General features: G+C 32.2%; 1 long non-coding RNA gene across 1 annotated transcript; it reads right to left on the bottom strand.

Annotated features, from left to right (window-relative positions):
• Positions 1 to 3,355: 3,355 nt before the first annotated feature.
• LOC124374701 lies at positions 3,356 to 8,663 on the bottom strand. The gene is made up of 3 exons (XR_006923598.1): positions 8,526 to 8,663; positions 6,461 to 6,547; positions 3,356 to 3,491 (listed from the first exon to the last, which is right to left on the bottom strand). It is a non-coding gene; the product is annotated as an uncharacterized LOC124374701 (long non-coding RNA).
• Between the last annotated feature and the right edge of the window lie 456 nt (positions 8,664 to 9,119).

Below are 9,119 nucleotides of genomic sequence, written 5' to 3' on the forward strand. Positions count from 1 at the left end.
CTTTAAAAAAGATGATACAAAAGAAGTTTCCTTGTTATAGAACAGTGTCTTCGAACGTATTGTTTATAATCAATTACTTACATTTTTAGAATGAAATAAATTATTAGATGAAGAACAGCATGGGTTTTTTTACCAGACAAATCAACTATTACAGTAAGTATAGAATTCATTGAAAATATTATAAATTCAGTTGATGCTAGAAAAAAAGTTAAAAAGATATTTTCCTTGATTTATCACGTGCCTTTGACAGTGTATTCCATGCACTGTTGTTAAACAAACTCAAAAATTTAGGAATAGTCAAAAAAAGAACTAAATTGGTTTTACTTCCTATCTTAACAATAGGCACCAATACGTAGAAACACAGTTCACAGAAAATATCAAGGGCAACACTTATTTAAGGAAAGGTCACCTCAGCCCAGCAAACAATCAAGTACATCGTTCCCCAAGGCTCAATATTGGGACCCCTACTTTGTAATTTGCTATCTTGGAGGGATAACCAAAAATATTAATCAAAGTAAAATGTGTATATATGCAGATGACACTAATATGGTAGTAACGAGCAATTTGAAGGAGAAGGAAGAGATAGATTTCTGCCTATATTGAGCTAGCAGCCATTGAAGAATTCTTAAAAATCATAATCTGTTATTGAATTTAAAAAAATCCAATTTTATAATGTTCTCTAACAAAAACAAAATCGGCACAAAATTGAACCATCACTTATAATTGGCAATGACCTCATAAAACAAGAAAGATTGTACAACATTATTAGGTTTAATCATAGATGAACACACCTTTCTTGGAATAAACATGTTAACAATGTATTAAATAAAATTTCATCTGGAAATCTACGCCTTACGGCGTATGTCAAAGTTATGCAACCAAAGTGCTCTAAAAAAAATTTACTACGCTCTCATTCATTCACATTTAGCATATGGAATAAGTATTTATGGAGCAACATCCAAACAAAATCTTGACAAGATACTAAAAATGCAAAAAAAAGCAGTTAGAATAATATTAAACCTAAACAGACTAGATTCAGTAAAACACCTGTTTAGTGAGCTCAAAATTCCAACAATTACGTTGACCTCCGTCTTTACGTTACAGAGGTCATTAAATATGTTTAAAGTAATTCTACAAAATTTTTAACAGTAAAAGCATGACCTACAATACACGTAATAAAATCAGACAAACATAACTTGACATTCTATGAAATGAAAACAGAATATATGGGGAAAAAATATTTTAACTGTTTACCCAAAGAAATAAAAGATTAACAATGGGAAAAAGTTTGATAGTGAAGTTAAGAAATATTTCACAAATAAAGCTCTATACTCAATCAGAGAATTATTATCAAACAATTAGCAGAAAACTGCTTAAAAAATAATTTGTAAAATATTAGTGTTAGTTTTAATATAAGTTTTAGTTTTGGAATTTTATAGATATTGACGCTATTCATGTACAGTTGATGTTTACATTTAATGTAGCTCAATGTATGTTTTGGAATAAAGAAAAGTCTCTCTCTCTCAATACTGTAATTTATTTTTCCAAGAATACCTTTGAAATACAACCTTTGACTTTTGAACATGATTTACAGCAGCAACTTTATTTGTATTGTATTGTGTATGAGGTTGAGTTTAATTAATAACTGGAATTTCATTTTGACAGTTGTCAAGAATAATGAGTCAACCAAGCGTGTATGGGTTGAAAAATTTTGAAATGGACCAATATAATGTATCCGCACTCATAAAAAAATAAAGTTACGAAAACTAACAAATTCTTTCCTGAATTGAATTTTCTTCAAATGGCATGCAGAACAACAATATTTGTCCCAATTTGAATAAACTCCCAAAATTAAATATTACAAAAATATCAAATTAACTGCCATATACGGATTTTGATTTGATTACCTTTTCAACAACTATTCAGTAATGTGGCATGGCCACTGCACAGGCCTTTTTTTTATTTACATTATTTTATCTGACAAAAACTTTTTCCTTTTATTTTTTTAACCTATCAGTTGAATTAAATTTGTATGCAGATGTAATTAAAAGTGGTTATGGTCAAACAATAAAAAAATAATTTAATTATATAATATGCTACAGAATGATTTAGAATATGCATATTAACCTCAGCATCGACTAAATAATTTTTTTGTACCTAATAAGCATATATATTATTTTTTGGGTGACTCATTCTGACAATTATTTTTTTCAGCCAATCTATAACTACCTTGTTTAAAGTTTGTTATTGATGATGGAATGTATTAAAGGGTAAAAGGATTTTTCAATATTTTGCCATCGTTGTATGTTACGAAAAAGAATACAACAATGTTTTGAGGATTTAAAATCTACCCTCTTTTTTTCAGGTGTACAAAATACCCTTGCTGTAAAAAAAAACTAAAAAATGCTCCAATAGACCCTTCTGAAGATGGCAGAGGAGGAATGTGCAGAAGGGAATGGGGCAGGGGAGTTGGTGGCTGGTGTTTTTTGCATGGTGGCGATTAATGTTTTCTTGAACAAAGTAAAAGGTTAACTGATAAAAATAATTAAACATTGCATGTCTGAGTGACAATGTACAGTTGGAGGAAATTAGCTGTGCTCGTACAGCCCTAATACTACCCTTTCAAAAAACAAACGTTATCTGTGTGGCGGGTTTGCGTTTACATGCTAGTCCGCTGAGATGAAGGCGCAACAATCTCTTTAACGACTTTAAAACTCACAATTTCGATTTGCAGATTAGTATTGACAAATACATTATTTTCAAAAACATGTTAAACAACACTATAACAACTGAAAAACAAGGATAAGTATCTATTTATAGCTATTATTTTGTATTCTCTTATTATTTAATTCCATCACAATCAGCACTGTCACAAAGCAGACTGATTTTGGCGAGTGTGGTGAGTTATATTGTGCAAATACGATTCCTGAAAGGAGGGTTTTTTAACCCATGAGGGACGCAGCGCATAATGCTACCCCTGCCACCCCTCCCGCCTATCACCACACACACTCAAGGTCACGCGCACAGCTAAAGGTCCTCGAACTGTACACACTGTTCTCTTAACTTTATTAGACATGAATTAACTTTAAATATTGTATTAGATTTTCAACAGTTTAATATATGAAAATTCCCTTAAAACATTCAGTGCTTTTGAGTTTTTGAGTATGTTTCATCACAGGTACATACTTGCTTCAATAATTTCAAAATGAATGCAATGAAAAAACAAATAAACAACGTTTCTTTGGAACTTTTAAAAATGTATGGGGTATGTTTAGTAATGTCTCACTTGCCCTCTTTTACTTCCTTGGGGATAAGGTTGCTAACTGGTTGACTTTTTCGATGGTCCCCATCAAAACATCCAAGAACGCTCGCTTGTCCAAGGACTTGAGAACTTTTGTCCTTCTTGTGTTCAATGGGTCCTGCATCTTCCAAGTCCTTCTCCAGAGTTTTTCTGGTGTTCGCGGACTGCATTGAACAACTGCACCACTCCTCTGTTCGAACATGGAAGTATTTCAGATTTAAATAATTAATAAAAAATATAACATCTACCATTAATATTCACAACTATTATATTTATATTCACAACTATTATATTTATATTATAAATTCCACAGTGTAAGGGTAATAAGTGTAAAGTAATTAACCTTTCGATGTGTGATTTTTGGCACAGGGTTTTCATGATTTGGCACAAGGTTTTTCATGTTTTGGCACAAGGTTTTCATGATTTGGTACAAGGTTTTTCATGATTTTGGTACAGGGTTTCAATGATTTGTCACATGGCTTTCATGATTTGGCGTTATGGTTTTAGTAACTTTTTTTACACTTAAAAGGCTAATATTATTTTATGGTCATGATTTAATAATAAGTAGCCTTGTAACATAAAATAAAACACAAAATGTGTGTTTTTTATTATATATTATAAAGACAAAAATATAAAACAGGTCTTTAGGAATCCGTACACATGTCCTGTTTCAACTTCCACCCTATCTCAACCACAGATAAATTTAAGGTGCACCCTTCTGCCAGCTCTACCACAGATCAATGACTCTCATACACCAGACCACAAAAACCCCTATGTCAGGTGCGGGGATGAAACCCGTGACTCCAAGACCAAATTCTGCCTCACAGAGTAGTCACACAGTCATCCCAATTTAATGTCCTTGAATGTGCTGATAGTCTCACTTAAAGATTTCGGATAGTGAACACCAATGAGATACGTTTACCCACAAGGCACTTCCTCCGGAGAGTTCGCTTTTGCCAATAGGACCTGCAATGAGTACAGCAAAAAACCGATATTGTCACTTATACTCTACTATGCTACTGTGTTGGCGGCGATCATTTGTTGGAGTGGGTGTGTGGCTTCCTTAGTGTTAAAGGTTTTTTGTAAGACCTGTCTTGCCCTATTTTAATGGTACAGACCTGAAACAGAGATAGTCCTCCTCCAACCTTCTTCCAAAGGTTGCCAAGAATGAGATAATGCCCAATAAACCTTTCTCGTGGTAGCTGTACCATGGAATCTAAGCAGGAGGTCAGCCCCTCAATCTCTCAAACTTGCCCACCTGGAAATATGCTATTCACTGCAGACAGAATCTGTACAGAGTACCTCATAGCTTTAAGTGCTCTGAGAAGTTTCCCAGCTTTTTTGTCCAAGCGAAATTATAAACAGCAACAATAATTTTGGGATTTATAAAACAAAACAATATTTTAATCTCGATTAAAGTAGTTCAAGTTACTTTTGTAAGCAGATTCCATACAGAAAGAAAATTCCCTATTTTGTAACACTGCTTGATGTTATTGTATGTAAGACACAAAATCCTTATAAGCAGTGACGAGACATGCAGTCATCTAAATATTCATCAATAATAGTCAACATTCATAAAATTATCTCATAAGAGAAGCTAAATCACCCATAATTTAACGAAAGAAAGGCATGAAAACAGCATTAACTGTAGATAAAGAAACCAAGTTCTTTTTACTACACTATTACTAACAGTACATTCTCTATCGTCAGCCGCATCTGGATTTCAGTGCAAGTGTAAAACTCAACTCTCCGTGACCATCCCTCCACTGTCAACATAGTCGAATCCTGCTTTGTGATCTCTCAGCCGAGCATATCGGTGTATCATCCATCTGTTCAGCTCCTCTTGGCTGCACTCATCACTTGGAATGAGCAATTTTTTCAAACCTTATGTATTGAAACACCATATGCCTCATGCTATGTTTGTTCAGTGATCTGTCTAATAGTGGCTATGTTTTTGTTTTCTTTAAAAAATTTGGATTGTAAATAAATTAGTTTGAATATTACCTGAAACACTGTTGTGAAGCCTTTTAAGTCATAATCGTAAACACAACAAATTTTGATTGATCAATTTTTAATCTAATTTTTTCAAATCTTTTTTTTCAATGCAACGTTTAAGTTGAACTGTGGATAGTTATGGATGAAAAGGATTTAAATAGAAAATATCTGAATAATTTTTATCGATGCAGCATAAGCAACACAATCATTACGATTTTCAGTAGGCAACAATCTTTGTAGCACACCGATATTCTCACCCTATGCACATCAGCGAATATGTCATGCTTCACCACAGTCTTTGAGTGAGTGTTACTATTTTTATTGAGTGTAACTTGAATTTTCATTCACGTTAACATTTTTGTTTTTCATGTAGGACAGAGATGATTAGGAAACCCCTAAATGCACTTAGACCTAAAAAAAGTAACCTTTTTCGTTACTCTCCGGAGTGACAGGATATTCAGGAATGGATGAGATTGGAGACTGTTATGATCTTGGATTCATCATGAGAGCTACCAGAGGCACTCAAGGTTTACTACTAGGTTGGTTCGAATAATCCTCAGTTTTCAGTTTTTTCCTCTGTGGTATGAGATGCGCAGTTCAGATGGTTTTACTCAGGCAATTAGACAAGATCCAGGAAATATTTATCTGGGTGGCCAGGTTTCAAACAGAGGGTTTTATACTATGATATTTCAGGCTGGCACGTTTCATACTTATATTTGATCTTACACAAAATACCACAAAATTTGAAGATAACACATCTCCAAAACCTGGTGTATAAAATACTGTCAGCTTCATCTAAAATGGTACACTGGACTGTAAATAATAGATATCATCACAAGTCACTGACCAACAATTACATTAATTCAATATTTTGTTGCATCAAGCATCAGAATGTGTCATCATTATCAACACAGTTTTTTGTTTGCTGATAGGCTTGTATTATCTTCCTCAATACCTGGGTTAATATGCATATGCATATATAATATGCATATAAAAACTCATGGGATTTTTATAGATATATAGTAAGTATCTGAGCCCAGCTTTTAGTGATAAGAATTAGTAGCCATCTTTTGACTCCAAATTAGCTACAATTAAGGAAAAGAAAATATTACAATTTTTTATTGTGGAAACAAATTTAGTAACTATCAATTTGAATTTATTTACCTTGTAGCAACTTTCTGTAATACTTTTTCTCTGTCCTTCTCCAAGAACGGTTGGCTTAACGTGTCCTTTAGAAGCCCATTCTTTTTTCTAAAACACAAAAAAGTTTATGTTAAACAAAAATCTTGTTTTGAATGGTCCTTAAAAGTAAAACTTCTGTGTTTTCTTTGATTATACTTATTGAACAAACTTCTTGGAATCAATTTTATCGGACTTGATCAAAACGGCTCTAATTTAACAACCAACGCCCCAGATTAATAAGATTAATAACTATCACGATGGGTAAAAATAAAGATAGGTCGAAAGTTATGTAATTTTAGTTTTGTTTTAGAACTTTAGCAAAAAATACTTACTGGGGCTATAAAGTATATTTAGAGAAAGTCCAAAAGAAAATGTTGCCCACATCAGCAAGGCAATATTTTATAGACACAGTCGATGGTGCCTAAAATTTAAATTACCCTGCCAAATTTATCATATGGTTTAACTGCAACCCACTGTATCCAGGCACAACAGAGTGCTTTCCATATTGATACTTTTCCACCAGCAGATACCGGAATAACAACTCCAGTCCTATTTTACAAATATACAACAAGATAGAAAAATATTGCAGTACTAGTAAAGTAATGACGGGACGAGAGAAAGATTACTTATTGTTAAATTAGTCAATCTAGAGCCAGTTTATTATCACTAAGTAATTTTTAACAAAAATTCTTTAGGCAAATAATTTTTAAATACACTTATATATTTCATAATGAAATACATTTTATTAACCCTTTTAGTGCTATAGCGTCTACGTCGTAGACGCTGCGTTTATGTCGAAAAGTGCTAGAGTCTACGTCGTAGACGCAGCGTATTTTTTATATATATTGGTTCAGTTTATGCAAGTTACTGGCTGCTACAGTTTCATCCAAAAGCCATAGAGTAACGATATTTGTATATTTATTTGCCGACGACCAGCTGTTTATAACGTCATTGACGTGAAATAAAAAGGTCAGTTCGGACGTTTACGTTTGCGAGCGAACTGACGCTGTGGCTTTGTTTACTCTGTTTTTTTCTTATTTTATCCATTAAATTGTGATTATAATTGTGAAATACTACTTTCATTAGTATTCCAAATCATTGCATTACTTCATTTTTCATTTGTGTTTTCCATGTGTGTTATATATTTAACTAAGTTACAATGTTTAATGAGAACATTGCAGGTTTATGATTAGTTTACTTCAACCTTTTTATAGTTTTTATTACTGAATAAAACAATTATTAAGGTAAAAATGTGTTAACTGTGTTTGAATTTCTTCTTTTATAAATAATAATAAAGTTAGTAAAGCATTTATGCTAATAATAGTAAGTGTAATTACTTTATTTCTTGAGCATTTCAAACATTAGGCCTATATGTAGGGCAAACTTTGCGCGCGGACAAGTTATTATATTTTTAATCCACACTTCTTATTTGTTGTGTAAAAATAAAATCCAAATATATGTAATTTGTTTAGTTTTAGTTGCTCTTTCCGATGGTAGCCTCAGAAAAATAATATAAAATTGTTTACATAATAAAATTGTATGCCAAAGTGAAAAAGAATTATAAAAGACATTTATATTATAAAGAAAATTTTTTTATAACAATCCAAATATGTACAAATGTATTTTTTTGTATATATTTCGGTTTCTTGTTTAATTCTTCTTCAATACAAAAAAAATTTAATAAAAACTCTGCATATATGCACTAAAATGCATAGCACTCTTGGGTATGGCAATGTGCCAGACCCCTTAGCACTAAAAGGGTTAATAGTTCTAGTTGATATTTCCTATTTTATTGGTAATAATTTATTTAAACCTTTTCTATTTTTGACCAATAGTAGTAAGTCATTTATGAAGCAAGCTTCCTACAGATGAAGTATGAATACCCCATTGACTAATTTGTTTTGATTAAACAATAGTCTTAAAGAAGCTAACATTACAATATCATCTTTTTAACCTTTCAACTTACTCCAAGGATGTTTTTTAATTAAATGAAGGATTTCCTACAAGTTTAAGCATTGTAATGTTATGAATAGTTTTACTTTCATACCTTTAATCGCTTCGAAAGGCTTTCCTCCTTTATTTCAGTAGAGTCTGTCGACTGTTCTATTTTGACAGCAACTGAACCATCTCCTTCAATCTCAAAATCTAATTTTTTCTTTCCTTTACTTCATCACTTTTTGATCTGGTTCGCCTCTTTTTTGCTCTGGACAGCACTATAGTTGTTTTTTCTCCTCTTTGGTTTGTTTGTTTTTAAAATTTTTGCCATTGCATCTGCCCATGCCAGGTTTTCTTTAGATTTTTCAGGTTGAACAGATTCATTACCATCGTTGTCTTCACTACTACCGCTTGTATCCATATGGTCCACATCTTCTTGCAAGTCTGATTCTGATTCGCCTAAGCTCTCTCTTCTGAATCCGATATTGACATTTTTTTTCCACCATAATTTATCTAGTAAAAACACAAACAATCACAATTATATATATATATGTTTTATGAAAAATAAACAAAATTAGTGTTCTCTAATGCTTATACCGTTTCCTACACTTTTTGTTATAAACTACCTTTATATTTTCTAAAAAAAGACTAATTTTATTTCATATTCTAAATTTTTAAAATTGGCAGTTTTTTATGGGAGCTTTGC

Source organism: Homalodisca vitripennis, unplaced genomic scaffold (assembly GCF_021130785.1).
Source record: "Homalodisca vitripennis isolate AUS2020 unplaced genomic scaffold, UT_GWSS_2.1 ScUCBcl_9665;HRSCAF=18230, whole genome shotgun sequence".
Lineage (NCBI taxonomy): Eukaryota > Metazoa > Arthropoda > Insecta > Hemiptera > Cicadellidae > Homalodisca > Homalodisca vitripennis.